This window comes from Mytilus edulis, chromosome 1, assembly GCF_963676685.1.
Source record: "Mytilus edulis chromosome 1, xbMytEdul2.2, whole genome shotgun sequence".
Taxonomy (NCBI): Eukaryota; Metazoa; Mollusca; class Bivalvia; order Mytilida; family Mytilidae; genus Mytilus; species Mytilus edulis.
In genome coordinates this window covers 42,548,835-42,567,552 of record NC_092344.1, presented here as the reverse complement: position 1 = coordinate 42,567,552, position 18,718 = coordinate 42,548,835, and positions in this window count along the sequence as shown.

Sequence of the window (18,718 nt, the reverse complement as noted above, 5' to 3'; positions counted from 1 at the left end):
CAAGAAATATCTAATTGCACAATATTGTGCAATAGCAAGAAATTTTCAATTGATTGGAGTTATCTTTCTTTGTCCAGAATACACACTGTCTAAACCACACCGGCAAAATTTGATCGGACTCGATGGTATCTAACATCCGGCACAATGACGGAACATAAATTGACAGAAGAAAGATAGGTTTCTCCTTATTTTCTTATTTTTTTTATGATATCGAAGAATATATATACACATACAACTGATATGCAATATTTTCTACAACCGTTCTATATTAACGGAGAAATAAGTAAAAATGCACGCCAAAATGACGAATTGAGTGAACCTTGCCTCGAAATTGTTTAATTTCTCGTTAAATTGTTCACATTGTACGGAAAGAGAGGTACGGGAAGATAGATATTGACAAGGAGATTGCTTTTCATTATGAGCATCTCAATGTTTGTATTTCTGTGTATGGAACGAAAGAAATGGGTCATGTCAAATTAAAATACACCGGTTTCGTCATTGTTGTTTCTACACAATCACCCGGTTTCGTTTATATATATATCACCCGGGTTTTTTTTAACAAAAATTTTAAAACCAACAATTTATGAAAAGCAACGTTAACACGGATCTGAACATTGTCTTTCGAAAGAATTTAAATATATATTTATTATAAAGTAAACTTGGCGTGTTTACATTTATTTACATAGGTAATTATAGTACTACACATTTTCCTAATGAAAGGCGTATCCGTTATTTCACTGATCTTCAAACTAATTTTTAATGGAATATAAATACTCAATAGCAAACACTGATATCTAATTATTTTTTTAACATTAACATTATGATATTTTTTTATATAGGTTTTGAGATGCATCGCAATATGTGACCCCCCCCCTTTTTCTTTAAAAAAAACCCAACTAAATAACGCTCAATAAATTTACGGGGAAAATTAAAACATCACCAAAAAGTATGCAGAAGTTATGATTTATATTATTAAAAAGTGTGTAAAGTTTGATGCAACAATGATAAATCGTTTTGAGATATGGCGCGACATGTTAAAAAAAAACACACTCCTGTTTTACTTACAAAGTTCTGTAACTCAAACAGATTTAATTTGATTTTCACTAAAAGGTTTACAGATCGTTTGACCATTTCAAGAAATAACTTAGGTAAGTTTCATGAAAACTAGATAAGTTGTTCTCAAGTTACGGTGCGACATGTTTACGCTGGACAGAAGGATAGACGGATAGATAGACGGACGGACAGAATGACTGATAGATGGAGGAATGGAAGGAAGGACAGACGGACAGACGGACGGATGTATACAATGTCAAAATTGTGACGGGCGTGTAAAAACGCAATGAAATGAAAAAAACTCTTAATTAAAGGTCAATAAGTTTTATTAGGATATCGCCCAAGTCGATTTATTTGTATATCTTCTTGACTTCCTAAGTCATTTTTGCTATATGACTTTTATATATATATGTTTGAAAATAATAGATAGAAATTGATAAAAAGAACTTCAAATTCGTCATTTAAGGGCAATGCAATAATTCCTGTAAGAACTTATGTGAGAATTTTATAGTAAATGGACAAATGGTAGAGCTCAACATTTTGAAGATAATAATCTGGCCCTTTCGAATTGTCTATATCTACGGCTGTTTTAAATAATTGACATCATGCACTTGCATGCCCCCTTTGTTTATTTCTTAGCCATGAAGGCCATCTAGGTTGACAAGCGGGGTCACAGTAAACTTTTTAAAACTAGATACCCTAATTATAATTTAAAAAGACATATGATTTTAAATCAGGTTTATTAAATGCAGCCTAGTAATTTTAGATGTGAACATTTATGTAAAAAAATGTTTTGAAAGATAATGAACGACGGTCGACCGGTGCCAAGTGATGAAAAAATAAACACTTTTCCTGTTGGGTCAAGTGAGCTAAAAACAATCAAGAATTTCAAACAAAATTACACCGTTCTTGAATTTATAAAAAAAATGTGTAACAACTGAAAATTTCAAATTTCACGAACCGGATCGGACATAGCAAACAACTTCACCGGCGTTTTTTTTTCAATAATAAAAAAAAAAAGACATATTATTTATATTTAAGTGTACGCACTGATGTGTCACAAATGCTTAAATGGTCGCAATTCAATTTATGATGAAGGTCTGTGGCCGAAGGAAAAATAATATAGAAATGAGGTCAAGCGCAAGGGCAATGGACATATGGCAAAAAGGGAAAAAAATTCGTTAGATCTGTGTTCCATACTTGTATATGTTACAGTCAAACCTTCTAACTTTTGACATATGCAGCTTTATACAAATAGTTCTAAACGCTATGAATTCGAATCACTTAGTGTCGCTTGTTTAAAAATATCAATGAGAATGTTTATAAGAACATAATCACAGTGTACAAGCGGACAGTGACACAAAACGGAAGTTGCTGATCTGTCCGACGGCGATTGGCTCGTTGTTTTTCAAAAAAATATAGAATATCAACACAAAGTGTCCCATAATGGATTGTTCAGCAGCTCAAGGTAAGTGAATAACTACAATGATGTATTTTTGACCATTCAAAGCTTATTTTATGCTTTTAGCATCAACCGTCTTTTTAAAATAACTCCTGATCATGAAGAGGGGTCAAAATTTTGCGATTTTTCGAGTCATAAATCTTAACAAAACTCCGAAAATTCAAACATTTTCAAGATTTTTAATCGATACATAGTTGAATAATCATATTCCGCATACACACACAAAAGTTTGGTTCATTTTTTTTTATTATATTGTCACAATTGAATCTTTTCTATTCAAAGTGTACTGTCCGCCTCGTTGCCACCGTATGTTTTCATACTATCCGATTCGTTGGTCATATTCATGATCGATATCTTAAGCAAAAGTAAGATTGAAACATGCAATTTATCCACATTCATGACCGATTTCCTAGGAAATATCAACATTTATAAAATGTTACTGATTATTACATATAAAAAGCATTGTTAATGCATGCACATGAAAATTTAATATACGTTTCTCTAGTTTGTTTTAGGAAAATGGGGCACGTAGGTGATTTTTATGGTATATTTATTCATACATTCATGTGGAACATTGTTATTTTTATCACTTAAAAACATAAATAGGGGTAATAACTTTTCATGAAAAATACAACCATGCAACAAAAGTTATTTCTAGGCCTTTTATAGCTGACTATGCGGTATGGGCTTTGCTCATTGTTGAAGGCCGTACGGTGACCTATAGTTGTTCATTTCTGTGTCATTTAATTTGTTCTCTTGTTTAGAGTTGTCTCATTGGCAATTACACCAAATCTTCTTTTTTATATTTATAAACGTTTGACACAGAAAATCAAAACAATAGTTTTTTACACCCAGTTTGCGTCTTATTTCACCAATAATCAAACAAATCTCATGGCTTGGAATTCAAGTCAAAAAGAATCAATTGAAAAGTTACGGTGTACTTGAATGGTCCATGAGTTTGTTTTCCTATTGCCTTAGTAGAGGTAAGAATACTTATATACACACATTTAACATGAAGTATGCGGTGAAGCCTTTCTTGTTAAATTTTTTATCATAACTTGCATTTATTCTGTATGAGTTATTATTCAATTCTTATATGTACAAATCATCGATTAAATAAATTAATATGAATACATTCACGTTACTTAATACATGTATTTGTAATCGCTTAGGCAGTTGCGGATCCAGGCGGTCGGGGGTCCGGGGTTGGGAACCCTAGTTACTTTTTTTTTAATCTTTCATCTGGGTATGAATTCTCTCTTAACAATTTCTGGATCCGCTCCTGAATTATATTTTGGTAAGTTTAAAAAACACGAATATCAGTGAAATTAACAAATATGGAAAATATGGGGCAAAAAATACCCGTCCCCATGTACCTACGATTACATCTATGTTATAGTATACATTATGATCGAAATGTTAAAGTCTGATCACGGATGCAAAGTAAGAGCGTATTTTCCTTTTGAAATGTCTGTGAAGAAAAGGACACGATAATTTTAAATTATTACATGGCATTTTCCATATCGACCCTGGTATCAGCCCTAGACTTCCATATCAAGCCAGAGGGCTTTAGCCCGAGGGCTTGATATGGGTCGAAGGCTGAAACCAGTGCCGATATGTAAAATGACATGTCATGATCTATTTATCACATATTTCCAAGTTTACTGGGGCTGATATGGATTTTCAAAAGCTAATATCGATTCTCAAGGGCTGATATCGATTTTCAAAGGCTGATATCGATTTCAAGGGCTGATATCAATTTTCAGGGGCTGATATGGATTTTCGGGGGCTGATATGGATATTGGAAAATAGCCAACTTTAACTTCCTGCTTTATCTGACCATGCAAAAGCATACATATCAGTTCAAAATGTGTGATAAAAATATATATAAATGCTTTGATAATTATGCTGAACGATTGATCAAATATAAATCAATGAAGTTATCAAATATTATTATGTTCTAAACATTACACGCCGTATACCAACATGGCATAAGCTGAACAAAAACGGGCGTGGGCCCCCAGGCCATCCTTATCGGTTTTAATTTCATTTAAAATTTACAGAGATTGCGGGTCAACTTGTTTTGTGTCCGCTCCTCCATTCTTGATGCACACATTAGTGGGACCCCTTTTATTTTTATAAAATCTGGATCCGCCTCTTATTGGTCATATGCTTTAAGTAAATCTTTTATGACCATATCTAAATCTATATCTTGATTGTAACCTGCGTCATCGAAGTGAAAGAAAGTCTCGTACTCGCTATACTTCGTCATTCACTCCGTCCGTCCGTCCGTCCGTCCGTCAAACCATACGAAATACTTTGGTATATTACCAAAGTTTTCTGATCATCTTTAAACAAGAATTATTTTACATTAAATGTGGACCTTGTGATTAATTTTGTGAGTTGTAGCGTGTAAGTTATTTTCAAATCTGCATGCTAACACAGGGGCCGGTAACATACTGTTTAAAAACAAATTTTACACTGTCGTTAATTTGCCATTCACCTATTTCCTGTTTGAAAATACTTTGAAAATCAACGAAACATTGTATAAGGGAATATTGTTCGCCAGTGTTTAATGGTTGTTTTTTTTTAAAGACTATTCTTTTATATTTGCTGTGTTGAACTTGGTTGTAGCATGTAAGCATTTGTATACGCCGTACCGTTATCCGTCTGTCCGTCCGTCCGTCTATCTGTCCGTCCGTCAGTCAGTCCGTCCGTCCGTCCGTCCGTCCGTCCGTCTGTCTGTCTGTCTGTCTGTCTGTCTGTCTGTCTGTCTGTCTGTCTGTCTGTCTGTCTGTCTGTCTGTCTGTCTGTCTGTATGTCTGTCTGTCTGTCCGTCGTCCACACTTCGAACAATAACTCAAAAACGCTTTCACAAATTTCCATGAAACTTTAGTGAATTGTTTATATCTATTGACTTAAGCTCCCTTTCGTCTTTTTTAAATTTCAGATTTAAAGTTTTGGATTTATGGGGCTTTATTAATAAAAACGTTAAATTTTCAACAATTCGGACAATAACTTAACAATTATTTCACCAATGTCCATGAAACTTTGGTGAATTGTTTATGTCTATTGTTGTAAGCTCCCTTTCGTTTTTTTTTTTAATTTCATTATATGCGATAGGGATTTATGGGACTTTGTTAAAAAGGGGGGGGGGGGGGTTCCAGTTTTCAGACTATAGCTCAAATTCCTTTTAACCTTTCCTCAGGTTATAATAACACGTTATTAGGATTGACAGGAGAAAGCTCCCTTTCAATTTAGAAAAAAATCGCCATGTCGTTTCAGAATAATAGGACTTTAACCATTTGAATAAAGGTAATTTTTCACATTTTGCACACTTACTGGACTAGTATTCCCATATTGATTTCCCTAAAAATTTACATAATTGTTGGGATTGATATTATGAAGCTTCCTTTTGATTTTTAATTATATATTTTTTGTTCTGGAGTAACAGAACTTTAACAATTTGAATTTAAGGAAATTATTAATGCCTTCTTTTCCAATTTCTCTATGCACAATACGGGCGTATCATGCGCTCTAAGCGCAGCTGTTTATTAGATTTGATATGCATCCACTTCCACTTTGTTGAAAGTTTGAATTATATGTATAAATATTTTGTCAATATTTTCTTTCCGTCTATGAAAATAAATGATTATATATTTGGATTGGAGCTTGACGGTGTTGAGTTGTAGCGTTAAAGCAATTTTAAAAGGTCTGATGTGATGCAACTGCTGTTTGCAGGTTGTGCAAGATTAAGCAAATTGTTCTTGAAAAGAAATGTCTTTGTCAAAAGTGTTTTATATCTGGAAGAGTGACCAATGTCCCCCTTTAATTGACACGAGATCCAAGCTGAATATATAATCTATAAATATTTTCCATATATAATCATAGACAGTATCTGTGTTGAATAAAGTTTAAATGTGGATAAATTGCATGTTTCAATCTTACTTTTGCTTAAGATATCGATCATGAATATGACCAACGAATCGGACAGTATGAAAACATACGGTGGCAACGAGGCGGACAGTACACTTTGAATAGAAAAGATTCAATTGTGACAATATAATAAAAAAAAATGAACCAAACTTTTGTGTGTGTATGCGGAATATGATTATTCAACTATGTATCGATTAAAAATCTTGAAAATGTTTGAATTTTCGGAGTTTTGTTAAGATTTATGACTCGAAAAATCGCAAAATTTTGACCCCTCTTCATGATCAGGAGTTATTTTAAAAAGACGGTTGATGCTAAAAGCATAAAATAAGCTTTAAATGGTCAAAAATACATCATTGTAGTTATTCACTTACCTTGAGCTGCTGAACAATCCATTATGGGACACTTTGTGTTGATATTCTATATTTTTTTGAAAAACAACGAGCCGATCGCCGTCGGACAGATCAGCAACTTCCGTTTTGTGTCACTGTCCGCTTGTACACTGTGATAATCTAACTCACATAATCCGATTTCGCGGGTGTCCCTGTTTTCTTATTTCTTACAATATTTTAATTCGGTATACACTTTATAAGATAAGTAGCGAATCTAGAAGACGTATAGATTGCACCCCCCCCCCCCCGACCCCACCTTTGATGCATGGTAGTTGTAATCCTTTCTTCCTATTCATTCATTTTCGATGTCGATTATGCATGCATATATACATTTGTCTTATCATCAACGTTTATCCTTCAGAAGGTTTATTTTTAACGATCATAGAAAAGATTACATACATAGAATGATTAGATTACTTATAAAGGTGTCCATCCTATTGTACGAGAAAATCACATATATCAATTGTGTGTTTCGATTTTTTAAGACCGTAAAGTTTAACTCTAATTTCTAGTTGAAACATATTTTCCATATTTCATATAGAAAACGCATATTTGAGAGCTTTAACCTCAATTTGCGGTATAACCTTCATTTCTATCTATTCTGCTGTTAAACATTTTTGAATTCAAAGTAAAATTAAAATGATTTGTGTTCTATAAGAGTAGGAATTCTAGTGTTTGCTTATTATTTATTTGAATCTGAGACTATCATATAAATAATAAGCCGTTGTCCTGTGAAAGAACCCGGTCACAAAACTCCTTTTTTAACACTGAAGTTATATTATCAATGCGATTATGATTTTTTTTTATTTGACCAAACCGGGTTATGCATTGTGTGGTTTATACACAGTGGAATAGTAGTTGAATCAACTTAAATCATTGTTTCATACAATATACAATGTATATTCACTTTTACTATACCAACTGATAAATTAAAACAATCTTTACCATTCAGTGATAACAAGCACTTTATTTTACATTTTAATATTTTATGATATATTTAAGTACAGCTCTTTATAAGAACCAGGCAGAGTGCCATATACATGTGATATATGGGGGGTTCCAGATTTTATCTTTAATTGGACTAATAGAAGCAATAAATGAATAAAGCTCAAAAAATAATTTTGAGTGTGAAAATATGAGTGGTTGCCATGGTAACGGACACACTATTTTTGGGTTGTTAAGCATTGTAAAATCATTAAAAAATCAGCTAAATCACCGCATTTTAGAGCCTGATTATGAATAGAATTATGCATTTTTCATTAATGTTCATATGTAACATTTATACAACTTGGTTTAAGCTTCATTTTAGTGAAGATTGCATGTCAACCAAGTTTGTATATTTTTTGAAAAATTTTGCGAAAAAATGCATATTTTCAACAGTTCTGAAATTGGGATTTTTTCGAAATTATCAAATTTTCTCAGGTGTTTTTAAAAAAAGTGCAAATGTGTACATAATAGTTAGCACTGTAGTAATGAAGTTTGGATACTACTTTACCAAATTAAATAGAAAAATGCGTGGGATTTTTTTTAGTTTTATCACCATAGCAACCGATTTTTTCCTTGGAAACAGAGTTATTATTTGCAGAATATTGCAGTTTTAGAGCTTAAATGTCCTGAATTGTTTTATAACCAATAAGAAAATACATAAAAGCCAACTCAAACTTTAAATTACTATTGTCAAGTGTTATTGACTTCAATTGTTACCACGGAAACACATATTATCCATAGCAACATCCACTTAAAAACTGCAAAAATAGAAATTTATGTAAAAAAATACATAAATAGAGGGTGTTTATTTTCAAATTGGAATATGGCTTCATTCTTTGCTTCACTCACAGTCTTGTCTGGTTTTTTTTCCTTCAGATTGTTCAATAAATGTAATATATAATGTAACATTGGGGTTGGAGGAGGGGGAGGGGGTAGGGGGGTATGTTGATTTTTTAAAATGTTGCATACAAGTAGATACTTAAAAAGATAATTGCATTTGGTCGGACTTTTCCGAGTTCATCATCTGATTATCAATTTTTGGAAGTTAGCAGATGATGAACTTCATGGGTTTACAATAAGTGGGCCAACCTGGCTTATGGCAAGGCAAGATAGATATGGCCCTAACAATTGTAAGAAAATACTTAATTTCTTATGGCACACACCCGTCTAAGATGTTCTTCCAGCATAAATCACAAAATTGACCTGTAACATAATATTAACAAACCAATAATAGAATCATTTGGTCAAAGCATTTCTAAACTGAAACTTAAGTGTGATGGACAGACGGATAGACGGACAGGTAAATTGAACACATTTTAAGTTGGTGGTGACTTAAAAAAAATAATAATAGTCAATTGTTGATCGCTAATATCAGAAGTCCAGTATAGTGGAATCCTCTTTAAATATACATGTAGCTATTAACATATCATTAATAACTCCTTTGTTGTACTACTATCCCGAAATTAAAATTCAGGATCTCCGAGATAGACAAATAGAATACATCTGCTATGTTGGAATTGTGCTAATCCCGATAAAATAATTATGCTATTACCGGCAAGATTATCATATCAAAATTATCAAGCAAAATAATTGTATCAATTATGAATTATTCCTTACTATGCGTCGTTCTACATACATCTCATAAGTTCAAGATTCCGATAACATTATATCTTGTTTTGTGTGTGTGTGTGTGTCAAAAGGAAGGTTGGGATTGATTTTTGGAGTGTTGGTCACAACAGTTTAGGAATTAGGGGCCAAAAAGGGCCCAAATAAGCATTTTCTTGGTTTTCACACTATAAATTTAGTTTAAGTAAATAGAAATCTATGAAATTTTTACACAAGGTTTGAGACCACAAAAGGAAGGTTGGGATTGATCTAGGGAGTTTTGGTTCCAACAGTTTAGGAATTAGGGGCCAAAAAAAGGGCCCAAATAAGCATTATTCTTGGTTTTCGCATAATAATATTAGTATAAGTGAATAGAAATCAATAAAACTTAAACACAAGGTTTATGACCACAAAAGGAAGGTTGGGATTGATTTTGGGAGTTGAGGTCCCAATAGTTTAGGAATAAGGGGCCAAAGAGGGACCAAAATAAGCATTTTTCTTGGTTTTCGTACCCTAACTTCAGTATAAGTAAATAGAAATCTATGAAATTTAAACACAAGGTTTATGACCATAAAAGGAAGGTTGGGATTGATTTTGGGAGTTTTGGTCCAAACGGTTTAGGAAAAAGGGGCCCAAAGGGTCCAAAATTAAATTTTGTTTGATTTCATCAAAAATTGAATATTTAGGGTTCTTTGATATGCCGAATCTAACTGTGTATGTAGATTCTTAATTTTTGGTCCCGTTTTCAAATTGATCTACATTAAGGTCCAAAGGGTCCAAAATTAAACTAAGTTTGATTTTAACAAAAATTAAATCCTTGGGGTTCTTTGATAATTATGCTGAATCTAAACATGTACTTAGATTTTTAGCTAAAAAGGAAATGTGAGCTTTAGCCATCACTTGGCGTCCGTCGTCGTCCGTCCGTCGTAAACTATTTCAAAGATCTTCTCCTCTGAAACTACTGAACCAATTCAAACTAAACTTCATCTGATTGATTCCTAGGGTATCTAGAATAAAGTTTGTGTTTTAATTCCCATTTCATCAAAAAACATGGCCACCATGGCTAAAAATAGAACAAAGGGGGAAAATTCAGTTTTTAGCTTATAACTCAAAAACCAAAGCATTTAGAGCAAATCTGACATGGGGTAAAATTGTTTATCAGGTCAAGATCTATCTGCCCTGAAATTTTCAGATGAATCGGACAACTCGTTGTTGGGTTGCCGCCCCTGAATTGATAATTTTAAGGAAATTTTGCTGTTTTTGGTTATTATCTTGAATATTATTATAGATGTAGATAAACTGTAAACAGCAATAATGTAATGCTTGGGGTATACAATGTTTTTTTATACTTTCATCATAAATTATATTATGAACACGAGACAAACGAGACATTTCAGTGTGTCCACTCTTGTTTTTGCTTTTGAAGAAGATATGACAGAATTGAAGAACCATTTAAATAAATTGAAACCCAAAATAATCATTGATAGAAGATTTAAGCAAAATATTTAAGGTGAGCGATTCAGGCTCTTGAGAGCCTCTTGTTCATTATGGGCCCAGTTTTTAAGTTTGTCCAAATTGTGGTCCAAAATTTAACTTTGTTTGATATCAACAAAAATTGAATCCTTGCGGTTCTTTGATATGCTGAATCTAAACATGTACTTAGATTTTTGATTATAGGCCCAGTTTTCAAGTTGGTCCAAATTGGGGTTCAAAATTAAACTTTGTTTGATTTCAACAAATTTGTATATTTGGGGTTCTTTGATATATGCTTAATCTAATCATGTATTTAGATTTTTGATGTTTGGGACCGGTTATCAAATTGGTCCAAATTGAGGTCTAAAGGGTTCAAAATTGAACTTTATTTGATTTCATAAAAAATCGAATTCTTGGGGTTCTTTGAAATGCTGAATCTAACCATGTATTTTGATTTTGGATATTGGACCATAATAGGTAATGTCCAATTTAAAATTTAAAGCTTTTAAGTTTAAGTTCTGAGACCACATTCATTATGTGTCAGAAACCTCTGTTGTGTCAACTATTTAATCACAATCCAAATTCAGAGCTGTATCAAGCTTGAATGTTGTGTCCATACTTGCCCAATGTTCAGGGTTCGAACTCTGCGGTCATATAAAGCTGCTCCCTGCGGAGCATCTTCTTTTAGGTTCAAATTTCAAAAAAAATATTTTGCTATTCTCAACGTTTTTTAAACCTTTACATGAATTACGCCCCTATTTTCTGTATCTGTCTCTGTAACCTTTATAAAAGACTGCATTAATCCCGAGATTTGGAATGAAACCACTAAGCTGAGAATATTTGCATAAACACAAGATTAATAACAGTAATAATTTGAAGACAAATTCCACACATGGTCTTATTTAATTAAATGCAACACTAGAAACAGCGCAGTACATACCAATGTTATTTTTCTTTGTAATTATCAATGTTTTCTAGTCCCAACAAGTTGTAATCATTCATGAATACAAGACTTTAGTGTCCCATGTGTAAAAAAAGAATAAATTTCCGATGTCCCACGCGTTGTGCACACATTTGATCGATTCAAGGTATAATGGCAAAAACTAAAATAAACATTTTTATGGCCGCGCCGCAATTTTGGAGGGGGAGGGGGCGTTGTAGTAGGTTTAATCCATGTCCGTCAGTACATTAGTCGTCACAAAGTTGGTTTCTATTTTGCAATTATAGTTTGCCTCAATCAAATCTTATGAAACATGTATACACAATGCTTATTACCACAAAACAGAGATCAAGTTTGAATGTTGTTGGTTAACTATAAAGAAATTTCTAAAAGTGACCATTTGATCTTAAGATGTGGTATAATTGTTAATAAGACAACTCTCTACAAGATACCAATGATCATAAGATAGTATCCAGAAGTAAATTTTGTAAAAATAAAATTCCAGTTTTTTCCGTATTTTACGTATAAATGGACTTATTTTTTTCTGCGGGGAAACATTACATTTACTCTGTGGTTAAAGTTTTTAGAATTTTAATAACTTTCTCAAACTATCCTGGGCATGCTGGGTTTGTACCAAACTTGGACAGAAGTTTATTTATGATCATAAGATAGTATCAAGAAGTAAATTTTGTAAAAAGATAAATCCATTTTTTCCGTATTTTACTTTTAAATGGACTTAGATTTTCTTCCAGTTAACATGACATACAGTCTGCAGTAAAAGTTTTTAAAACATTTATTAGATTCATAAACTATCCTGAATTTTTACCAAACTTGGACAGAAGCTTCTTACAATCAAAAGATAGTATCAAAAGGAATATTTTTACCGATTTTTTTTCTTCATTTCTGTTGAGCTTGCGATTTACAGCAAAAGTAGCCAAGACACTGGGTTTCGCAGAACCCTTACAAATTTATTCTTTAGGCATTCAAATGAATAAAACTTGAGGTTTCCCAAAATCTGACAAAAATCCAAAAACATGACAACTACAATGTACCTTAACTTAGCTCTGAAGCTAAAACCAAGTTATATCGATGTTATATAAGAAATTTCTGAGAGAAAAAAAATGATTCTATTTATAATCAGGCTCGCCGACCAAACGTTATCTTTTCAAAAATCTTCATGTATGATATCTTTAAAAAAATGAACCTACCCCCCCTTTTTTACCTTCTAACCCCAATATTACATTATATATTACATTTATTGAAAAATCTGAAGGAAAAAAACAAACAAGACTGTGAGTGAAGCAAAGCATGCAGTCATGTTCCAATTTGAAAATAAACACCCTCTATTCATGTATTTTTTACATAAATTTCTATTTATGCAGTGTCAGAGTGGATGTTGCTATGGTTAATATGTGTTTCTGTGGTAACAATTGAAGTCAACAACACTTGATGATAGTAATTTAAAGTTTTTATGTATTTTCTTATCGGTTATGAAAAAATCCAAGACATTTAAGCTCTTAAACTGCAATATTCTGCAAATAAAACTCCGTTTCCAAGGAAAAAATCGGTTGCTATGGTGATAAAACTGAAGAAAATCCCACGCATTTTTCTATTCAATTTGGTAAAGTAGTATCCAAACTTCATAACTACAGTGCTAACTATTCTGTATACATTTGCACCTTTTTGAAAAACACCTGAGAAAATTTGTTAATTTCGGAAAAATCCCAATTTCAGAAATGTTGAAAATATGCAATTTTTTGGCAAAAATTTTCAAAAAAATTACAAATTTGGTTGACATGCAATCTTCACTAAAATGAAGCTGAAACCAAGTTCTATCAATGTTAGATTTGAACATTAATGAAAAATGCATGATTCTATTCATAAGTAGGCTCTGAATTGTTGTGATTTAGCTGTTTTTTGAAAGATTTTACCAAGCTTAACGACCAAAAAATAGAGTGTCCGTTACCATGACAACCACTCATATTTTCCCACTTAAATTTTTTTTTTGGGCAATATTCATTTACTGCTTCTACTAGGCCAATTATAGATAAAATCTGAAACCATCATGTATCGCACTCTGCCTGGTTCTTACAAAGAGCTGTACTTAAAAATGAGTAGTTATTGTTGCAATCTCCATTAGAAATTTGAATTGAGATCAGTTTTGGAAAAAGGGAAAGGGGGATGTGAAAAAAAGGGGGAGGTAAATTTTTCTCATTTCAGATTTCATAAATAAAAAGAAAATTTCTTCAAACATTTTTTTGAGGGGATTAATATTCAACAGCATAGTGAATTGCTCAAAGGCAAAAAAAATATTTTAAGTTCAATAGACCACATTCATTCTGTGTCAGAAACCTATGCTGTGTCAACTATTTAATCACAATCCAAATTTAGAGCTGAATCTAGCTTCAATGTTGTGTCCATACTTGACCCAACTGTTCAGGGTTGAACCTCTGCGGTCGTATAAAGCTGCGCCCTGCGGAGCATCTGGTTTGATTATGGGCCCAGTTTTCAAGTTGGTCCAAATCGGGGTCAAAAATTAAACTTTGTTTGATTTCAACAAAATTTAATATATGGGGTTCTCCAATATGCTGAATCTAACCATTTATGTAGATTTTTAATATTTGGGCCCGGTTATCAAATTGGTCCACATTGAGGTCTAAAGGGTCTAAAATTGAACATTATTTGAATTTTTGGGGTTCTATGATATGCTGAACCTAACCATGTATTTAAATTTTGGATATTGGACCATATTAGGTAAATATCCAATTTAAATTTTTTAAGTTTAAGTTCTTAGACCACATTCATTCTGTGTCCGAAACCTATGTTGTGTCAACTATTTAATCACAATCCAAATTCAGAGCTGTATCAAGCTTAAATGGGGGGGGGGTTTAACTGTTATATGCTGTTATGGGGCAATTTAATTCTTTGTTATATGTTATTTTGAAAATATATTTGCTGTTAGCCGTTATTGTCTTATTCTTTGTTAGCTGTTATTGGGCTTTTAGTTTTTTTGTTATCTGTTATTAGGTCTTTCCACCTTTCCGTGTGGAAAGACCTATTGATTTTGTTCTGATTATTTTTTTTTTCTTCCGCCTAATTGTTTCCAGCGGTGTAAAAATGTTTCAAAAGATGTCGCTTAGTTTTTTTGTATATGATATCATACAGTCTATACGCTTTTGAAACTTACCCTGTTTAACCGAACACTTTTCTTTGTAAGAGTTATCTCCCCAAACACTGTTTTTCTTGTTATCAGATCTCCTCCACAACCGTTAAAGAAAGCGACAAATTTATTTTTCCAAATTGCTCGTTATATCCTCAGGATGTTACATTTTATTTTGACCGAAGCTTAACGAAGACTCCATATGAGAGTTATTTCCCCTTTTATATTGAAATAATTGAAATAAATTTGTAACTGGAAAACCATAAGTGATAGAGGCCTAGGGTCTTTTGATTTGAGGCCCTTGGTCAAAAAGTATAAAAATGAGGTCAAGGTCAAAGGTCAAGGTCATGTTCAAATTTTTGATTTTGGCTTGTTATCTCTTATTTTCAGAAATCATACAAGATATCGACAAAATATTTTCAGACAATTGTTAGTTGCGACATGTCGTAACATGTAAATTTTACTTAAAAGGGTACGTAACATTTAATGCAAGTTTTGCCCCCTTTTATATCTAATATTAGTTGTATGGTAATATAACTCATTAACAATATAAAGTAGAGGCCTAGAGTCTTTTGATTTGAGGTCCTTGGTTGATGACCTTGAAATTGAGCTCAAGGTCATAGGTAAATTTAACGTTCTAGATTTTGACCTTTGCTTTTTCCTCTTATATATACATGATAAAGCCATGGGACTTTTGGCAAAAGGTTGCAAGCAATGTGACCTTGAAAAATCCAACCGGAAGTGACCTTTTGTAAACCGGAAGTAGCCATTTTTTGTACTAATTTAATGTAAAAGTATATAGAATCATCTATTTTTGGAATCAGTGTGAAGTAAACTATCAAAAAATACCGGGAGTAACATCTTTTAAACCGGAAGTAAAAAATGATCTCCTTATTTATATCTTTTTGTATATAGAAACCATACATTTTTGGAATCAGCGTTCAATAAGCTGTCATTTGATGCTAAAATTGACATTTAAAACCGAATTTTAATATTTTCATATAAAAAAGATCCTTACTGGTGGAAAGACCATCAATGGTTCTCTGAACAATTGGTTTTTAATTGTGATAATGTATTTGCTGTTAACTGTTATTGAAAATTGGAATGTTAGCCTTTTTTCTTTACAGTCAATATTCGGTATAAATTGAAGATGATTGGACATTGGGGTCTACCACTACTAATATGTTTGTCACGTATTCAGAGAAGGATTCCATTAACATTTACCCATCACAGAAGTGAGGTCCAGGACAATTCAAGTATATCTTATGATTATCCTTTGTAATAAATTCCATTTTTTTATGAATGTGTATTTAGAATTATCTTAATTTTTTGTATGAGAATAATGTTCCTTGTTTCCCGTACGAACATATTAAATTAAAACAATTCTTAATATGACAAAAAGGAAAACATATGGCCAGGAATATCTGACAAGGATCTCAATTAAGGACTAGGTCATAACAACCAGTTAATCTTTTATATAATATGGTACATAGACTCAGCTCTGTGATTCTTTTCATAGCAGAACCAAATGCGTTGTAAAATGAAAGTTCCAACCATGTACTTGGGTCCGAAGCTGCACATAACTCATAATAAACAAAGAATTCTTACGTTTCAAGCCATTGTTTCCCTACTAAACTATGTTTTCTACTTACTAGTACGCTTGGTACAATAAAAAACCTCAGCTGATAAAAAATTGTTCAAATAAGGCCTTTGAAAATAGTGGAATAAATTGCTTTTGGAGTGTCAAAATTCGTTCGAAGTACTTGATAAATTGCCTGCTTATAATTGGTGCTTTTGATTTTGCTACCCTATATACCACTTTTCCTCATAGTCTTATTAAGAAAAATTCACACACCTCATTAAATGGTCATTTAGAAAAAGTCAGAATATTCAAACTCTTTTAGGTCATTTTTTGTATTAGCAACAAAGGGAGCTTCAGTCAATATATATAAACAATACACCAACGTTTCATAAGAACAGTTACTGCTGAAAGCATTTTTGAGTTATTTTTGAAAACTAGAAAATACCACCTTTTTCTAATGAATAATTCATCTGAAAATTTCAGGGCAGTAAGTTCTTGACCTGATAAACAATTGTACCTGATGTCAGATTGCTCTAAATGCGTTGGTTTCAGAGATATAAGCCAAAATCTACATCCCCCTATGTTCTATTTTTAAGCCTTTTTGTTTAACAAGATACTCCAATGATGATCGAGGCCAATTTAGGTGTAATTTTCAGTGGAGAAGATTTTGTAAAAGTTAACGACGACGGACGACGGATGCCAAGTGATGGGATAAGCTTACTTGACCATTCGGGCCAGGTGAGCTAAAAATGACTCTGAATAAATGGGTGAAGTCAAATACCATAGTTACGAGTCATTACTACAGAGAAGGTGTGTTTGACACACACAACTTAACAGCTTCGTGATTTTACCAATATTCAAATAAAAGTGTATTGCTGTCTGGTATTTTTTTCCCCGTTCCCTCATTTTTCACTCATTGATTTTCAATTAAAATTAAGGCAAATTTTATTTTTAATTAATGTAATATATTAATATATTTAAATATAGAAAAGTGGGACACATCGTTCACTCCCTCCCCCTAATTCTTTACCAAAAATCCTTGACAACAGGTCCGAGTACACAGTTATTTCGTAGTGCATTTCTTTTAGACAATAAATGTAAATAAAAAAAATCCCACCTGCGCTTTCTCAATAACATTTTCACAGTGTGTTGTACTACTTTTGGGACAAATTATATCAAAATTATAGAAAACTTCATCGGCTCTAACTCAAAATATGGACAATTTTGTGTTAAGGGGGTCTTGAAATCTTTTGACAGCTTCCGAAGTGCTAATTTTTGACCTTTTTCAGCTGGACCTAATCACTACTTTACCTAAATATTTATGACCCAAATTTTTTTACAGTGTCATTTCACCCCCCAACTTGCTATATGAGGCATAAAACATGGAGAATTAAATTTGGAAGGGGTATAACAAAAATTGGCAAGTAACACACTGTCCACATTAAGGACTATAACACACTGTCCACATTAAGGACTATATTCGTGAACAACGAAAAAAATCAAAGGACGATAACTGTGTACTCGGACCAACAGACTTTAAGTTGGAATTAGAAAATGCAAAACTTGAAAAATTACTTGCCCCCCCAAAAAAAATAATGCGATACTATTGTCATCCTTTTAGTCAGCAGAAAAATTTCACACAGCAATCTGATTTTAGCTGCTGAAGACACATGGTTCTTACGCGCAGAAACAAGGCTGAGATTCATTTGGTTTAAAAAGTATCGTACAAATTTGTCAGAGAAACAATATTCGGAAAACTTAGGTTACACTGAACTTATTATCTGAACTCATCTATAAGGTGTCAGGCTCACCTGATTGTTTCCCTTGATTAATTTTGTGTGTGCCTGATTTTCACAAAACATGTTTAATCCCGACTTATTTTAGCGCCAGGCCCAAGCTATACTATATATTTTTTTAAATTTTAGTTCATTTATATTTCATGAAGTCGAATGTGACGTCCATTTTCATTGAAGTAGATTACATTTTGTTTAAGGGCCGGCTAAAGCCCGCCTCTGAATGACAAACATAAAAGATCATCTTTTTCATATAGGTATTCAATGCATATCTTACATCGTATTTTGGTGATCATGCAAAAAGATCGTAATCCCCAAAATCGTAAACATATCTTCTT